The sequence below is a fragment of the Cottoperca gobio genome, chromosome 6 (assembly GCF_900634415.1).
Source record: "Cottoperca gobio chromosome 6, fCotGob3.1, whole genome shotgun sequence".
Classification (NCBI taxonomy): Eukaryota; Metazoa; Chordata; class Actinopteri; order Perciformes; family Bovichtidae; genus Cottoperca; species Cottoperca gobio.
In genome coordinates, this window is record NC_041360.1 from 10,228,066 (window position 1) to 10,246,282 (window position 18,217).

Sequence of the window (18,217 nt, forward strand, 5' to 3'; positions counted from 1 at the left end):
CTAGTTTTGATCAAGTCTGTGTTGCTTTAAATACTCCATGTCCAATAAACCTTCATTAGATTTAGTTTTAATCCTCTCTAACTAAACAAATCAAAGTCTATTCTATCTTTCCTGATTTTTTTCCAACTTTATTTTAATGATGAGAGGTTTTCTGTGCTGATCTCTTAACACCCGCAGTCTGGTCTGCCATGTGAAAGTCTACCTTGCACTAATCAGGTGGAGATATTTAATGGTGTTGGTCCATAATCCTATCAACTGGGGCTTTGCTCTGCCGTGAATGACAAATGGGGGGAGAGTAGCCGTGAATGAAGGAAAAAGAAGAGTGGTGAGAATGTGAAGAGCTGTTTGAGCTGTTTCTGTGGGTGGTTAGTGCTGTTTTTTATCACTGCTTTTTCTAGCAGGAAAACACAGCAACAGATGTCCCAACTTCCATGCTGTGCTGTAAGGACTACTCAGACTACATGTCCAACTACATACTGTCGATCTGACTATAGGAGAGGCCATTCGAGGAAGTCCTGGTGGTGTAGAGGTTTAAGACGCTGACTGCAGTGTCCCTGGTCTGATTCCAGCTGGGGACCTTGTAACATGTCATGTCACCTCTCTCCCCACTCACGTCCTCTCTAATATCAACTTCAAGAACACAAGCAAAAAGGCCCAAAGATATAGGAAATACAAATCTTTCTTTGGAATTTCAATTGAACACTGCCAGGATTGTTCATTGGTATGAATGAAAAAACACCAACGTAATTGGATCTTGAGGTTTATCTGCAGCCAGGTGTTTTGTCCCTCGGAAAAAGCAAGCAGGCTGTAGCTAGTGTGCAATCAGCTGGGATTGGGATTCAGGTTTATTTTTCAGGGAAGGAAAATGAAAATCAATGGCAGTCAAAAGATTCCACAAATGTATATCGTCCCCTTGCTACTGTAAAACACAGCAGTTGCTTGCTTCAGTTTTTCTTTTTTTTACTGGGCCACCTATTCATTCAACATGTTGGAGCATCACTGCTTTCTGTTTAGCTCAGATGTTGATGTCAGAGCTGTACTGAACTTTATTTGTCCCACAAAGTGTTTCAGATCTTTGTTTTCCTGGCAAAATAATCGTTAACGAGGTTGTTGACCTGAAGATGACTGTCCGGAGTTGTTCTCACATCATCGTGCAAATTCTGCAGCCTCATCAATATTCAATCGTGTGCTCGGTGTGCCTCACCACTAACGTGCTTTGCCATGGCCATGCATCAATGAAGCAACTGATAATTCATCTGTCATTCATTGTAAAAATACAAACTATCAGTAAATAATGGCAGACAATATTGTCAAAAAGATAGTGTCACTTTACACCATTAAAAAAATCAGTCTTTACAAAAAACACTTTCTCAAAATGTGACGAGTGTGAACATTTTTCATAGTAATTTTCCAAAAGATAAGGATCCCTGTAAAATATGAGTCTGAGTCTGACTGGTCTTAACAATGGAATTGTCCTACTCTAGGGTTTGATAAATGGCTCAGTGCAGTTCCAGTTCCCCTGAGATATAAATGCTTTCCCCGACACCTAGTGGGGGAATCTAGGCTAATACTGCTCCATATTGAATCCGTCTCTCTGCCTCCAGAGAGCAAATGCACTTTTAGCAGCGTCTATTGTGCCAAGATTCCCTTCTCCTCCCATGGTCTTGCAGAGTTTTTTTGTCCTAAGTTACTTTACAGCTGTAAGTTGGCCTTTATGTCTAAAAACAGGTCCCTTTCTCAAAGAATGTCAAATGTTTCCCAGAGAAACCTCATCTCTGTGAACACAACACGATAGTACTGACATTTTCAAGGTTATGATATAACTACATCATTTAATCAAACAAGAGAGCACATACAGTATACTGCATGCTGTATAGCCAAATTGAGGCATTATTTACCACACTACAAAAGTCAAGTTACATTATTGTGAATTTTGTTACACCTGTCTGAGATGCAAGTCCCCAATTTTAACTGCTGTAATATTCGCTGTTCTTTATGATGACACCAGTATTGTAACACACTGTAATGTCTGTAGACAATAGTCTTTTGTGTTAGTACCACATTAATCTGGGGAAGCAGCTTTCCCTTTTCTCAATACAAAAGTGAGATAAAGACAAATCGTTACTGTTTACAGACCTGTGAAAGCATATTTACGACTTGGATGCAATATTTCATTATGTAATCGGAAACTGGATTTTTCCATTATGAGATTTCCGTGCAGATTGCACAGTGCTGATAATGTTATTTGCATAATTCTAATGAGTGATACTTGGAGTAAAAATCTTGTGTCCTCAGTTTTCGTTTGACTAAAAACGCAAAAGGGCAGTCTTTTTAACCGCATACTTTGAGTTTGACATTATCCCCAGTGTTGTTCTGCGGAAAGGGTCCATGTTTCACTGCATTTGAAAAAGCAGAATCTTTCAACTTCAACTTTGCACAACCTTTTTGGAATCTGTATTCTTTAAATTCTGTACCTCCCGGTTCCTCGTTCTACGTTTGTCTCTTGCTTACCATCCCTCTCTCTCGCTCTCACACACACACACACACACTTTAGGTTGTGCGACTAACCTGCTGACCCTTTGACGTTTGTTCCTAGGTTGCCGGGTAGCTGTTGTGTGTATTTATAGAGCAGGTTTAACACCTTAGATCCACTGCTCTTCTTTTTACAGAGGCAGCGGCAGCCTGGGTGCTCTCATGGTAGCTAGCACCTCTGAAATCGATATCCACCTCTCACTCATCTCTAGCTTAATGTATATGGAACTGCTGCTTGTGTAAATGCTGCCAGCTTTCCTCTGGACTCAGTGTTTTTGCTTTGTGGAAATTGTAGATACAGTTGCCAAACTTCACACGCATGCAAAGCTTTCGTTTTATTTAAAGGTGAATTTTGTAATACCACAAGGCAAAATAAAGGCAGCGTTTCACCGCTAATTTCAGTAGATATCTTTGCAACACAATACATTGACGTCTTTAGAATAACGTCGATACTGTAACCTGCTTCACATTCTGTTGATAATGGTACTTCCTTTATTCCTTTATTATTTATTTTAAACTAAAATTCTGGCCATTTCGCACAAACTGCAAATGTAAGGCTTGTGTGTGTATACGTATGCTCACGTGTTGTGTGTCATAAGATGATGAGTATTCCGACTGAAGGTTGTTGCTTCTTGTCAATTTAGCAAATTACCTACAGTACAAGTAGGCAAAGGCACAAGTGTCCTTGTCACAATCTACGTTTGTTTTATTCTGAGAGGCAGGCTTTGCACAGTGACTTGGTCCAGTCCCTGATTGGCACTGTGGACACCCCATGTCAAATGCTGATAATCTGCAGTTTCAAGGGATAAGCCAAAGTGTTTGTGTTGAGTTAACAGCGGGGTCGTTTTAGGTTTGTGTCATATTTTCATTACACTGAGTTTTTATTACGAAAGAGACGAGGCTGAGATGCTTGATTACGTAATGGGTTTAATGTCAGCCTGTTACAGGCCTCTTTGGATGGTCATCATGGTGCTCTGTGCAGGCTCTCATTTTTGGGATCCGTCTGCTGATTTTTTTCATGTAAAGGCATTTCTTTGGCGACAGACAAGTTGTTTAATAGCTATTAGTGTAATGTCACAGCTGTGTTGTTTCAGAAAATAAATACCCAAGTATCAGCGTTGTATTTATGAGGCTGTGTAGTGTTGCTAGTTTCGGTTTTCCTAATGGAGTAGTCAGGTGAGGGGAGAAAGTGACACTGTGTTAGATTACACTAAAAGGAAACTTGTGACACTCAGTCGTAGCTGTCTTTGCCAAGAAATCAAGCATCGCCTTAACCTTTTTAAGAAACACCTCAGGTTTCAGAGTATGGAACGGTTTCCATGACATAGGCCCATCACCTGACTTCAGTCTTAAAGTGATACTCCACCCAAAATCCATCTTTCGGGTATTCAACACTCTCTGTATATGAAGGGTGGCTGTAAAATGAGAAAATGACAGTTGACGTTGTTGCAATGGCTTCTGACAGTGACCAGGTGTCACACAGGAAACAAATCAAAAATGGTCATAGAAATGTCTAAAACCACTACTGCAGGATACATTTTTCTGTGCTCCCTCCCTTCAGTGTTTGTGACTGCCTGCTTGTAGCTTCCCGCCACGACCCCCCATCCCCCCTCGTTTCCTGCCATTTTGTGCTCAGATAAACACATCTTGGTCTGATCTCTGTGCTGAATGCACGGAGATGAAATTGATATCGATCCTCTCCTCTAACTCCTGGTATGGAAGCAAACAAGTGCATTTTTCAAAAAATGTCAGAGAATGCCTTTAATGCCCGATTATGATGTTTTTGATTATGCAGCACTACTTGACATTCAAGCTTATTTTAGTGTTTAATCAGTGTCACTTATATCGATTTTGATTGCTAACGGTTCTTGATTTCGACGGTTTGCAGGGATCAAAACAGGTCGCATGCTTATTTCAAAAAATGAATTTATGAAAACCTTTGCACACTTCATATTCACATATTCACTTCATACCTATTAAATTAATTGGAAACAGTTTCATTTGTTTGCTGTTACAATATCTCCCAGTCTCCCCTACTGTAACTGTAACACTGAAACATTCCAAATTGATACAGACAAGGTCCAACAAACGTCAGGCCAGTAAATTCAATCAGCCAGTTGCCCAACTGGGTCACTACTTGCAGAAAATGTAAATGTTTTAAATTCCAATAATTTTCCAGACTTTGCTTCATGAGATACATACCGACTTGGCACTGCTCTGCCTGTGTTTGTCTCACCGTCGTGAAGACAGACACAGGGAGGCTTGTTTACCTCATAGAGGAAATGGCTGTCAATATAAACAACATAAGAGTTGAAACGCTAAAGAACATCCATTGCATGTCGGCGAAAAATGTACGACTGGGTTGAGAATGATGACTGGTGTTATCAGAAGAGAAGCAGAGCCGCTTTAGTGTGGAGAGAGAGAGACAGAGAGAGATGCAAACAGCTGTTGCAGAGCAGAGAAGAAAACCTGCTGTTCATGGGGCCATGGCCTCCTCTTCTCGTTATTAATCTTCCCATAGTGCCGATACAAAACAAAAGCAAAATGTATCTCTTTGTGCAGCGTCATCTAGTCCAGAGAGAGCGCCAATGTGAGTGTTTAGGAACTTCGAATAGTCATAATTGGGGTCATTCTGAAGAAGACTCCATTGAAAATATCAGCAGACCTAATAAGGAGTTTTACTTGATAGTTAAAACATTAGGAAATTATGAAGTAATCAGTTATAAATGAGTTTTTAAATTAGAATCCAATCATCGGAAGGAATTTACGAATGCAGACTCGAACAATGGCATAGCCGTCAGTGCTGGAATACAATGTTTAAATTGAAATATTTAATCAAATTGTGACCTTTTTAAAATGGAAAGTCAAATTGAAGTGTGGATTTTGAGAATTGTGACACCCCTAGTGCTTAGTAAAGTTAAAAAAGAACCATGTCGTACCTATGTTTCCTGTATTAAAAGGGTATTAAAACACCCTTGTTCTCTGCTTGAAGACCCTAACTCTTACTGGCTGCTTTGCAATTGTGCTTCAGTTCCGAAGCATTTAATGAACATCCTGGTTAGCACAGCCTAAATTAAAAACCTGGCCGCCCACAGCCACACTTCACTTATGAAGATGAATTGCCATTTACGATTAATATTTAGGTAATTAGTATGCAGAATGTCGGGCTCTACATCAAGTAGGACACTAATGTCAGTTAGTGCTTATATTTACAGCAAATCTATTTTAACAGTTGGGCTGTCAGAGCAAAAAAAAAAGGCTTAGGCAATACTTTAAAAAAAGTGTTGATGTAAATGAAAGTAGTGTAGAGCAGTGCATTATCTATAATAAACATACACCTTCAGAAATGTATATCCAAAGCAAGCCATTTTACCAGTGTAACACGATACAGACACATTTTACTTTTATTAGAAGCAAGTGTATCTTAAGCTGCACAGGAAGAACTCCAGTTAAATGTTAAAGACACTGACTTACAGCTGTGTTTGTTTACCTTGCATTACAACATGTTTGTTATTTCTAGAGTGCAATTTGTTAGGCCTACGTAGGGCCTACAAAAGATATCTGTTATTTAGTCTATTCTGCATCATCGTCATTATTAAGGGCACGGTTATTCATTTCCATGCATGGGACATAGGGCTCGTTTTAGATAGTTGCTGTTGACCGTTTGCCCCATGTTTCTTACCAGTTTTATTGTGCTAACCCAGAGTTAAACCTAATGGCACAGATAACAGACCCCCGGGTAGAAGGGTTTGTGATGAGCAATAATTAGTGTGTAAGGCATTTGAGTGTACTTAATGTTAGACCTTGGACCTTGTGCCATTCCTGTAAAATCCAATCTGCTGTCATTATGCGCAGTGAGTGCTCACTTTGTGTCCCCGTGCCTTAGGCTTTTTTTTTTCTCCGTTCCTGCAGGGAGGTTGATGAAGTGTATGGTCCGCTTGTCTGTGTGTCTAGTGGCTTCACTGGACAAACAATCAGCTCTGTATAACTAAGGGCACTTGTAAATATCAGCCTCCATTTTCCACTTGGATTAGAATCTCATATCCAGGAGCAGATGAAGGACTTAGTCTAATAATAGTTCATTGAAAACATGTACCCTGTAAAGAGGCACCAAATTAATATTTGGCTTTTGATCTACCTTCATTGCAGAACCATGTGTAACTTTTGAGATTATCATTGATTTGCCCACAACATAAAGGTACATTTTTTACCCTTTTAGGAAAATTATTATGATTATTATTATTATTAATAATTGCCCAAAGAGGTAAATAATCTAAAGTAACACTTTTCAAACACTGAAGATGGACAGATGTGAAATATTTGGTATATTTTGAATAGACCAATAAAATCTAATGTCAGAATATCAGCCAGTCTTTATCACTTATCAGTTTTGCCTCCGTCTCTACCCACTACTATATTTCTAGTTGGAGCACCTACTCCTTGCCTCAAGTTATTATTCACACCCTCCCCATTGTTTCCCTTAATCGAGCCAGAGACACAACTATAAATCAGTGGGCAGGATCTGGCCTGGTCCCCTCCTATCTTGGCTCTCTTGCTGGGAAAGTTGGCGAGCTAAGCTCACAGTGCTCTCATGTAAATGTTACTTACTTGAATGCTTGCGAAGAGGCATGCAGAGCGCTGGTTTTAAAATATGCATGAGGCAGTGTTTCACCCATCCATAACCATATAGTTTTCAGTTGCAGGGCTAGTGTGGCTAATAGCTCCCTCGCTGAATTTCATTTGGCCCAGTTACTTGAAGATACAAGTAGAATTTGAAAGTAAAAGGCTTTGGCAAATCCAACACTAGGGCTTTAAATGTTGGTATGTTGTTGGACAGCATAGCGGAGGTAGACGGGAATACAGGTCATTTGGTGAATGCACGCTCATAATCTTGCACATCTACATGGCATGTTGTTTGTTTTATTGCACTGTGAATTGGTCCCAAGAACCGACTCACACGCCTGGTCTGAATAAGAAAATGTAGGACAGCGAGGAGTGTGTATTAGAAAAGTGGTGTAGTTTTGGAGTGCTTCCATCCAAACCATGTCACATTCTGGGTCAGTGTCTTCTGTCACTTTTTACTCTTTTTAAATATCATAAATGTAAATGTTCTTGTTCTTGTGCCATATGTTATGCATGTCATACAAACTAAGGACTAAATGAATACGTCAATAGAAATGAGTGCTGTTTTGGTTATTTTGACGATGTCATGTCCCTCTCAGCCAGTCTTAGATTACCCCTTCCTTCCCGCCCTCTACACCATGTCTTTCTGTTTTCCTCTGCTTGCTGTCTGTGTTTGGCTTACATCTCTGCACTGCCTCCCCCCTTTGTCTCTGCCCCTCAAGCGCTGTCAGCTCAGGGATTCTCTCTCAGTTCACTTCTTATTTAGGTTAGACGTAGTCAAGTGTTATGGCTTCCTCCTTTGCTCAGCGATAGGATTTAATGGCAAAGATTCCGTCTCAACTGCCCAACCCATTTTTTGTTGGTTTGCCGTTAGATCATTAACTGCGGTGTCATTGACAGAGATCCATCCATGCCAAGGTCATGTTTTCAACTGAGATGTGATTTATTTTTGTGCAGATTTTATACAGTTAGTAAAAGCATTGGTAGAGTCAGGGAATTGGTGATACTATATCTTTTTAAGTGTAGTTCTCCTACCTCTGAAATGGTAATGATCCAACAAAAATATTCATGTTATATGATCCTGGTAATCATATAGTGCATGAATGCTTGCTTGCTGTGTGTTGTTTTGCTTTGGTTTTTGGATTTGTGGCTTATCACACATCACAGCTGTTTGAGAATGCATTGTTCTTTGCACAAGCAGAATTAAAAGGCATTTCAAGGGGAAACAAAAGAAAGACCAGAATGGGGTGTTGAAAACAGCATTTTTAGCTGTAAACAATATATGTCAAGTGCAGTTAATTACAATGAAAGTCAAAAGTTAGATTATATGAGAAGTGGATTCGAAATGTACATTATACTGTGAGATTCTTTTAGTTGGATGGGATTCACATCCTACCAGGGTGTGTATTTGTTTGGTGTAGGAGTAGTAGTCCTCCCATGATTGGATAGTTTGTGTGTTAGTGTCTGTGTGTATGTTTGAGCATGGTTAGCTGGAACAGTGTTTAAGTAAACACATTAAATATACCGGTAATCCTGTTTCTTTCCATGAAAAATCATTGACAGTGCTATCAGTTATACTTTTACTTTTAATGACCTTTCTTATTGGATTGGATGATGGACTGCTCAAGTAGTTCTTTAGTTTCAAATCTACGTTAGCTGGAGAATTGATGTAACCGTACGACAGAGTGGTGTGTGTGCAGGTGGCAAACAGACCTAGAGAGACGTTAGTGGCTCCCTCAGGAGTGAGACTGGGTGGGGTTTGGTCTCAACCCTCTTTAACACAGTGGTGTGACCAGGAGGAGCATGGAAAGGAGACACACCGGGAGTGAGGCAGTTTGTCTGTTTTTACTGTGTGAGTTAAAGTGAAACCTTATTCTTACTTTTGTGTCTCTGCAGGTGAGACAGGCTGCTCCAACAAAGGCTTCTGGATGCAGTGTCTCCTGCAGCTCAGGTGAAAGGTAAGATGAGCTCTCACCTGCAAGCCCACACTTTATTGTCTTAATAATGCATATGCTCTGTTAAATTGGCTAGCTATTCAGTTTCAGTTAATCAAGTGGTTTGCATACGCCATTCACATGTTACAGTCCAAAATTAAGGTTTCATTTGTGAACCTGTTTTCTCTCAGGCGTCAGTCTACTTTCAAAATTTGACACAAATGCAAGTTCATTTTTACCCAGTGTTGCCAGGAGAGATAACTTTTTGAGCAGAAGAGAGAATTGGGACATGTCTCTTAAGGTGTGAAGTAGATGTACTTTCTGTTAATGCCAGTTTTTATTTCATTTTAAGTGCACTTGCTCTCTGCAGATATTTGATCACAGTGTCAGTTAGTGCTGTAAAGCTTCCACTTGTGCTGTTTTTTTGTGACTGTTTTCGCATTCCCATGTGAGCAATTCTGTGTCAATTTTGCAAAGTTGGATCATAGTGCAGCTTTGAAAGAGGAGAAACTGTTTGACAAAACTGAAATCAGGAGCTTACAGGGTGTGTCAGATTCATTTGGGTTAGAAGGGAGTAAATGTTTGGGTTGCACAAGGACCGTTGGCTTCAGAATGATACTTCAAAGAGATACGTAAAGCCCTAAAACAGGCAGTTTGCCTGGAGTACATGTTGATCTTTCATACAGTGGCCGAGGGTAGCGTAATGACTAGTTACTATTTCTTTTTTCAGCCTCCCATCCTGAGCACACTGTGTATTTTGGTCTCTCCTGGAAGGATAAGTGTACCAGTATCTTTTATGCTGTTGGTTAGTTAATCAGCTGTTCCACACATCTGTCCATTGAGTGTAAAGATGGAAACCACGTGTTCTTATTACACTTATTCCTACGTATTAATTTGGCCCTCTTACTGCAAAAAAGTTCCTTTTGGTGTGGTGGAATCACACTGATAAAAGTGACAGTTAACTTGCAGTGCTTTTGGTATCCTGAAAATGTGTTTGCTTTGCTATTCTGTACAGCTCTAAGATGGTAGCAGACTGTACCGTGGCAGCCGTGAAAAAGCACCACTTGCCCGCTCATATCAGTCAGGAAGCGTTTGGATTCAGCCTTACCCAAGCTGTTTATCTTGGCATGTGTTTGCAACATGGAGACGTATGAGATTTAACTGCAAATTACACATTAACCAGGCATAAATGTCTCAACCTGTACCCAGCGGCTCATACCCAAGCTAATCTTGTCACATTTTTGTGTCTGCCTTAAAGCCACACACAATGCGACTTATCTTATTTACTACGATGTTAAGATAATGATTATGAATACTTAATAGTTTCTGTTACTGTCTACTATCTGACTGGTTACATAGTTTGCTTATCTGTTCTTAGTTCCATTAATATGGCTTAGTACTGTGCACACTGTGTCAATTTACTTGGCACAATTTCAAAACATCTATTACATCACCCCAAACCAACAGTTTGAAGTTAGTACTGTAATAACAATTTGGTTAACAAGTTGAAAGTGCAAAAAGACACAGTACACGTTAATATCAAAATGTCACCTTTTTAAATCCTTCTCAACCCTAACGCACAACTTTTTCAATGTTGAAATGATAATGACCAAGGACACTTGATAGCCCTAACTAACTGTTCCTTTAAGTTTAAAGACTGATTTACCTGGTCTTTGACTTGCGAGGTAATAACAAGATAAATAGAAATATGGAAGTTGTTGTTAACAGCAAAACTGCTCTCTTTTCCATATTACGTCTTTCCTAAGCCTCTCATGCTTATCATTTGATCCACAAATTACTTTATTTAGCATAGTATAACATGGGTGATTTAAAGTGCAGTGAGAGGAATAGGATTGGACAATGAGTTGTACTGTATGGGTCATACCCTGAATTACATAGGCCTATATATTGTTACTATACGTTAGCCTGGAGCAGGTTCATGAAAGAGTAAGTCATACATTCAGGGAATGACCTTCTAACAATGGATCGAAAGGACAATGAGGTCCAAATTGGTTGTCAGGAAGAATATATTAAGGGGAGTGCTAGCAATGCTAAATAGCATCTGCATTGGGAGTACCCAGCAGTCTCCTTTGATCAGTGAGCAAAGTGTAATTTAATGAGATCAACACTGAGGAAGCCACAGTGAGATTTATGTTTATTTATTGTGTTCCTGGAGAGTGGCTTTATCCATCTTTGTGTTGTATCTGAGACTCTTCCTGTGTATTATTGACAGATGAAAACCAATCTGGACGTTTCTAAATGTAGATCTCCATCTTATTTGGCAGTAGAATTCTGAATGTGCTGGAGATCTTAAACCTTGGCAAATAAAACTAAAACTGTATGCATAGATAGATATACTGGTCCTTGAAGGGGCAATTGGTCTCCCTGTGCCTACATAGATTTCCCCAAAGACATGCAGGTTAGGTTAATTGGCAACTACCGATATGAGCATGGATGTTTGTGTGTCTTCATGCGGCAGCCCTTTGATTTGAAGGCCTTCAAAGGATAAGCGGGTATAGCTAATGGATGGATGATCCTTAAATGTAAAGTGTCATCTTTGTGAGAACTATTACCATTTGTTAAGATCTATCCTATCTAGTTGTGCATATGATTAGCTCTCTGGCTAGAATAAGCCTGTTTATCTGCCAATGAAAAGCCTGGGAGCAGCTAACAGCTTCTATAAAAGTGTCTGTCAGTTTAGGTTTGATGAAGGGACAGAAAGAGGGCAGGTGGTAAACAAGATAGTGAGAGGATGTACTGGCTGTGGGAAGTGTTGATCTTTTGACCATAACCTTTATTATCGTTGCCTAATGAGGTACTGGTGCACAGGAAAGGAACAAAGTGAAAGTGTGAAACGGTGATAAAGTTCAGAGGTCACAGCATCAGACAGACCTACTGGCTGTGTCTCAATTCATGGGCTGCAGCCTTCGCAGGACATAGCCTTCGCAGTCTTTAGAGGCCAGGATCTAACGAAATGAGACGGTCCGGTCTACAGGGGACTTCCTGGTACGTCACCAGTTGTTCACGGCCCTACATTTTGCTGCTCCCGTCGCCTAGCAACTCTCTGAAGTTACCAAGCAGTTGACGGCTTACTTTAACATTTTCCCAGAGAACGGAACCAGAGATAATACTTTAGTTTTTTTATTTTCAATCATTATTGAAGATGTGCTTTATCACCGGCGATAATGTATTTTAGATGATGCATCAGGAGACACCAGGGGCTTTATTGTGGCAGCCCATCCAAGTCAAGCAGCAAACTTTATCTGTATACTGTAAATGTTATATTGTTTTATAATACTTTTGTTTATAATAATCATTCAATCATTTTGTTTGTTCGATCATTCATTTCCATTCAGTGATAGGTAGTTTTCTAAATTAAATAATCTCTTTTTTAAATTAATAAATCATATGTACAAAATAAATCCTTCTTGAACCTTGAAATCAATTAAGTTTTCATTACTTTTCATTTATAGTTCATGTAAATTAAATACACAATATATTCATCATTATATATATTATTTATTAAAATTAATTTACATTTCATTTGTCAACAAGTTTCTCCAGCAGAGTAATCTCTCCTCCTCTCCCTGCTCTCCATCCTCTCCTCTCCTCTGCCTCCGTCTCCTTCTCCCTAAAACAAAACAAAATGTTAGAACAAGTTTATCTATACACCACTAAACAAAAGCAGATTAAGTTGCAAAATAAGTACACATATTATAAATAATAAAATATGTATAATCAATCCGAACGATTGCACTGGACTGAAAACCAAGCCGGTACTATGAAGTATACATTATCTATACAATCGCCACAATCTATGTAAAATATAAATAAACATTTACAACTCTTAGGTTTAAAAGTTTAGATCTTAAAAGTTCTACTTTAAAAGGCTAACTTTTAAGCTAGCTGCTCAGCAGCTGCTCCTAACAGCTGCTGAGCAGCTAGCTTAACTAGCATCGGCGCTAACGTCCTGTAACTTAACCGTCATTTTAGCGAAAATTGTATGTTTTAAGGTCCTTTGATTTTATAACATTAGTAACGTTCGCTATTCGAGCGAGTTGAAACCCAAGACTTATATTTAAAAGTATATCCATTTGCCGTATAGATAGTGTGCATGTGATGTCACGCTTATTTCCCAACCCGGAATTCAGCCATCTTGGTTGTATATACACAACCAAGACGGTGGCCGTTCACGTGTGAGTTGCTGCAACGCTTCGGAATTTTCTTTGTATTTAAACGTCTAAGATGCCAATCTTGTGCGCAGTGACCCAGAGAAACGTTTCTTTAGATTTCCTAAAATCATCAAAAACAACGATCCACAAAAGAGGGATGAATTACTGTCTACCGAACGCCGTGAGCTGGTTTAGCAACATAACTCGTCAGGACTTAACAGAAGAAAAAGCACAATTCACCCGTGTGTGTGGCGTCCACTTTATATCTGGTAAGAGCTCATGCTAAAGCTATGTTTTCAATGTTTACGTTAAACATTTGTGCTTATGATATACCCGAACACTGTAAGACCTTACTTCTCGTCACTAGGAGAAGCGGCAAAGCTTTATGACATAACATCGCCGCTCTTCTCACTCACAAACCACGGCTTGAGCGGTGTATCTCGAGCTCTTTGCGAGTGATTTACAGGGGCATGGACGGGCACCCTGTCATCTTTCACTGGTTTGGTAAGAAGACTACCAACCCAGCCAGAAACAAAGAAATTATAAGCATCTAAGCTCTTGTATGCCTTCCTTTGTGTATTGGTTGCCCACGACTTTTGTAGCACAAGGTAGTTCACAATATCCGGATATTCAATCGGCGGTAATGAATCTAAATCCTCAATATAATCCGACGGCTTTAGCGTGTACGGGTCAAGGCCGCAAATTTTGAATTTTTCTCTGAATCTTGCCTTTGCAGAGGACTCCAGAGAGTCAAAATACTTTGAAGAAGTCGGAGTTGTATTGTTGTTGTTGTTCGCTTTAGACGCCATTGTTGATTTGTTTTCCAACCAACATGGCGTCGCACGCATACGTCACAGAGTTTTGTCACGTGTTTGCACACTACCTATTGCTGGGTCGAGGGGTGCCATTTTTCGTCAGAATCTTTTTCTCTGGGCGCGCAATGAATCTTGGGATACCTGAGGCCGTGTAGGATACATCAGATGTATCCTGCAAATCTGGCAAACGAAGACCGCATTTGTCGGCTATAGCTGAAGGAGTCGCCGAAATGGGACACCCCTGTCGCGGCCGCTGTGACGTAATCGGTCTACAAATGCAGCCTCCGAAGGCTGCAGCCCCTGAATTGAGACACAGCCACTGTAGGCAGAGTGCTATTTAAACATTAAAACCGCAAGATCTGAAAAAGAAACCACATGCTAGTCCTTAACTTTTGCAAAAATGGTGTTATGTACTCAGGAATTATTATAATATATGGTAATAATATATAATTGGTTGGGGGGAAAATGTGTAAAACATGGAACCCCCTCAACTCTAGAACACGGATTTATGTAAAAAGACCTGTTTTAGATAGCTATGTCAAAACTATGAAGATAAAGGGCCAACAGACTTCTGAAGTCAGGCTGTGATGCAGCAGTTTGTTTTGATCATTTGCATATAATATGGCTTTTTATTACCATTTTGAGAAACCTGGTGATTAGTAAAAAAAAAAAAAATTCTCCAGCTGAAAATAAATAAACATTTGCACATAGCTATGACAAAGTGGCCCTTCTTAGTGTATTTACTGTATATAATCCTGGCGGTTCTTGTATTAAGGGATTGAGGGTCAGTATAATTTATTTATGCTACAACTCCATAAAACAGTTAAAGCGGTTTTAATGGTGTCAGAACTGTACGGGTTGTTGCACTGTTTTGATAAACGCTGGACAAGAATGAGGTGATTTCACCTAGACAGGAGTGGACGTGGAGCACAGTGGCTGTTTAGTCTTTAGACTTAGAGAAAAAAGTCTAGTCTCATTACATTATTTTGATTTAGCACCTGGGCTGGCTTGTGACAGGACTATCAAGTGACTGCTTGGACAAAGGGCAGAACTTGCATTTTTAGCAGATTGACCCAATTACTTCCAATTCAATGTGTTACACATCATGAGCAAGTCTTGCTGTGGCACGAGTCATCTCGGGTCTGAGAGCAGCCAGCAGTTCAATGCAGTTAGCCAAAAAAAAAAAAGCTGCCTTCACGTGATAGGAACTGTTCTCTGCGCTCACTGCGAGGTAGGTGAAGGCAACTAGTTAGTTTTGTTTCTATGGTTACCTCCCCTGCTTACCTGTGCCGCTTCATACAGCTGTTATGTCTTTTGTTGTGCTTTGAAAGGTCAGCGGCAATTTGAGCTTTGAGCGCAGCGCTCGGTGGCAATTTTGAGCAGTGCGCCACGACTAGGGTGCCGCTTCTGCCCAGTTGGGCGGCACCACTCTCTCCATAGTAAAACAACGGCACAACCAGCGCAGAGCGGTTTCACTGCCGATCATGTGAAAGCAGCTTAAGAAGTTGTCTTGTTCCCTCTCACCGTTTTTACTGGAAGATGATAAACAAACATGGACATTGTGAAAAGGTTAATGTTTCATAGTATGGTAGTGCATATGTTAAATAGTAATTATCTTACAATAAAGCACAGTTTTCCTACAATACAGTGCCATTTGAAAGGTGTCTTATTTTAATTTAATTTTCTTTAAGAATGGCTGGCAGCTTTAATGTATAGGTCAGAGGGAGTTGTATTTTCTTTGAAGCGTTTGCAGGGACCTGACATTAGGTTTCAAGTAGTGTTCAGGCTGAACAAGATCGCACTCATTTGCTTTCCAAGTGTATTTTCACTAAACTGACAATGCATTGCAATATAGACATCAGCTATATCTAGCCAGCAACATTTACCAACATTGTGTGTGCTAAATGTACCTGTGTAGGGGTGTGATAGCTCAGACTCATTTCAGAACCAGGTCCAGAACAAAAGTCTCTTGCTTGTTTCCCCTACTGTACACCCTCTGCTTTTTTGTTTGTTCATTCATAAAGTTCTATATCTGCAGTATTAGCAGTTTTTCCTCAAGTTTAATACTTCTCATAGGTTTTGCACCACAGTTTTGCTGGCAAAGCAGTTTTGTATTTTTAGCAATTATATATGTATTCAGTTTTTAAAATATGCAGTCAGTGTTTGGCCAAGTTGATGGGAAGATAAAAGCAGCAGGTTTGGGTTGGCAAGAGACACTATTGCAGAGCTCATGACAAGCTTAAAGTTGCCAGTTAAAATGCTCAAATCAAACTTTATTTTAGAAAATATATAAGCCACAATTTATTATTCCTTGCTGGTGAGATTAAATGGTATATTGAGGAGTCTGTAATGTGCTCCTACCGTCTGCTTCCCACGAGGCTGCTCTTTGTCTTAGTATTATTGATTTAAAGTCATTTATCCGACACCTTCTCATCTGTTATCCCTTGCTTAATGACCCTCCTTATGTCCAGTCAGGACAGGCAGCCTCCAGGTCTGCTCCATGTGCTGGCAGACATCTTCCTCCCAGCCCATCACACCTCATGTCTCTCCAGCAGACAAGCAGAAGAGCCTTTGCCTGACAAAATCTACTTAGCAATTCTCCTTTATTGATGGTCTACATTTAGGAGGAACGAAAACAACCAAAAAACGAATTCCCAAAATCAAAAACCTAACCTAAACAACAAACGAATATTTGACCAATCGTGTCCAGCTCTATGCAACCTCCCAATCCTATTATTTCCTTTTACTGCCACAGATGTTTCCAGCTCTATACAAAAGGCCTTATAATGATGTAACAGGGCCTTTTAAGCAGAGCAAAGGAAATAAATCTAATTTCCATAGCCCTTTCTAATAAGGTGCAACGTGATAAGTAAAATTGGCTCATACATTTAACTTTTTCAGCTTTGGAAGTGGAAATATGGGAGAGGCATTTAGAGCTGGTGGAAAAGCTAGATATCTTTGTTGATAATGTCAAACTCTTAAATGGGTATTTTCTATACAGTAAATAAACTGCACTGAGCACAATCATGTGTTCCCCAGACATACTGTATATTCTACTTTCACCTTTAACCATGGGAGGTTTTCTCAAGCTGCCTCTTATTTTTCAGCTACATCCTGCTATGCCATCAAACAGATACACAATGAGAGTGGCCTTGTAAATACAAAGTAAATTGATGTTGACCCCTGCCTCTTCCTTGTAGGAGTTCGGTATTAAGTTTCCCTTATATTTAATTTTGCTCTAAAAAAGAACTAGTCTCAAATACTTAATTGATTAATGATCACAATTATGATAGCTGCAGCCCTAACATGTTTGTTGACAAGATATTCCACTGCGTATCTTCTAAATTCACTGTCATGCCTCCTCCGGCTCACAGCTGTAATTGAGTTACTGGAGGTCTGTGTCAGTGTGTGTTTGTGTCTCTGTAGTTGCAGGTGCATGTACTGTATGTGGGAATCAGTGTGCTGATGCTAATATTCAGGCAAATACTGTCAGTTTTGTTTCTGTGTACAGGTTCGTTCCTCTGACACTGAGGGGATCTTTAATTGTGGTACACTGGTACTGTACTATGAATGTCTTTGATGTTCCAAGAGAAGGAACGCAATTAAAACAAGCAAGGGAGGATGTGCCAGTCAAAGTCATGGCTGCAGCCTCTCAAAGTGCACTATTGACGACCTCTGATACTAAAACATTTTATTTAGTGTCTCTTTGTGCGTGTTTGCATGTGTGTTCGTGTCTGCATATTAATGCAACTTATGTAAACAAAGTGACCATGCTTGGCACCGCTGCATTCATCAGCTCAGCCTGGCTCGGGCTGCCTAAGGCTGCTTCTCACACACAGCCACCCCTGGCCTGGATCCAACTGTACAGACAGCCAGCTGGCTTGGTCTGTCTACCAGGTCAAATGGTTCCAGTGTGTGGAACCATAGATGAGATTTCTGATTTATTAAGACAGGAGAACATGACCGCTTCCTTAAAACGGTGAGGAATATAAACTTTGAACGTGGTTGTTGGTGGGCTGACAAAGCACGACTTTTCACCAGGAGTGTTTGTCCTATCACTTTAAGATGACTAGATATCTGTCAGAAGACACATGGTACAATACAAACGGGACAAAATTAGCACCATGTACCAGCCAAATGC

The 18,217-nt window shown here is 40.0% G+C and overlaps 1 protein-coding gene across 3 annotated transcripts in view; it reads left to right on the plus strand.

Moving 5' to 3' along the window:
• The window catches only part of osbpl5 (oxysterol binding protein-like 5), a 45,407-nt gene that overhangs the window by 2,349 nt on the left and 24,841 nt on the right, over nucleotides 1–18,217 (plus strand). For all 3 annotated transcript variants that reach the window (XR_003832391.1, XR_003832392.1, XM_029434090.1), the window contains exon 2: nucleotides 9,052–9,113. The gene's annotated coding sequence lies outside the window, so the exon portion shown is untranslated. The remainder of the gene's footprint in view (nucleotides 1–9,051; nucleotides 9,114–18,217) is intronic.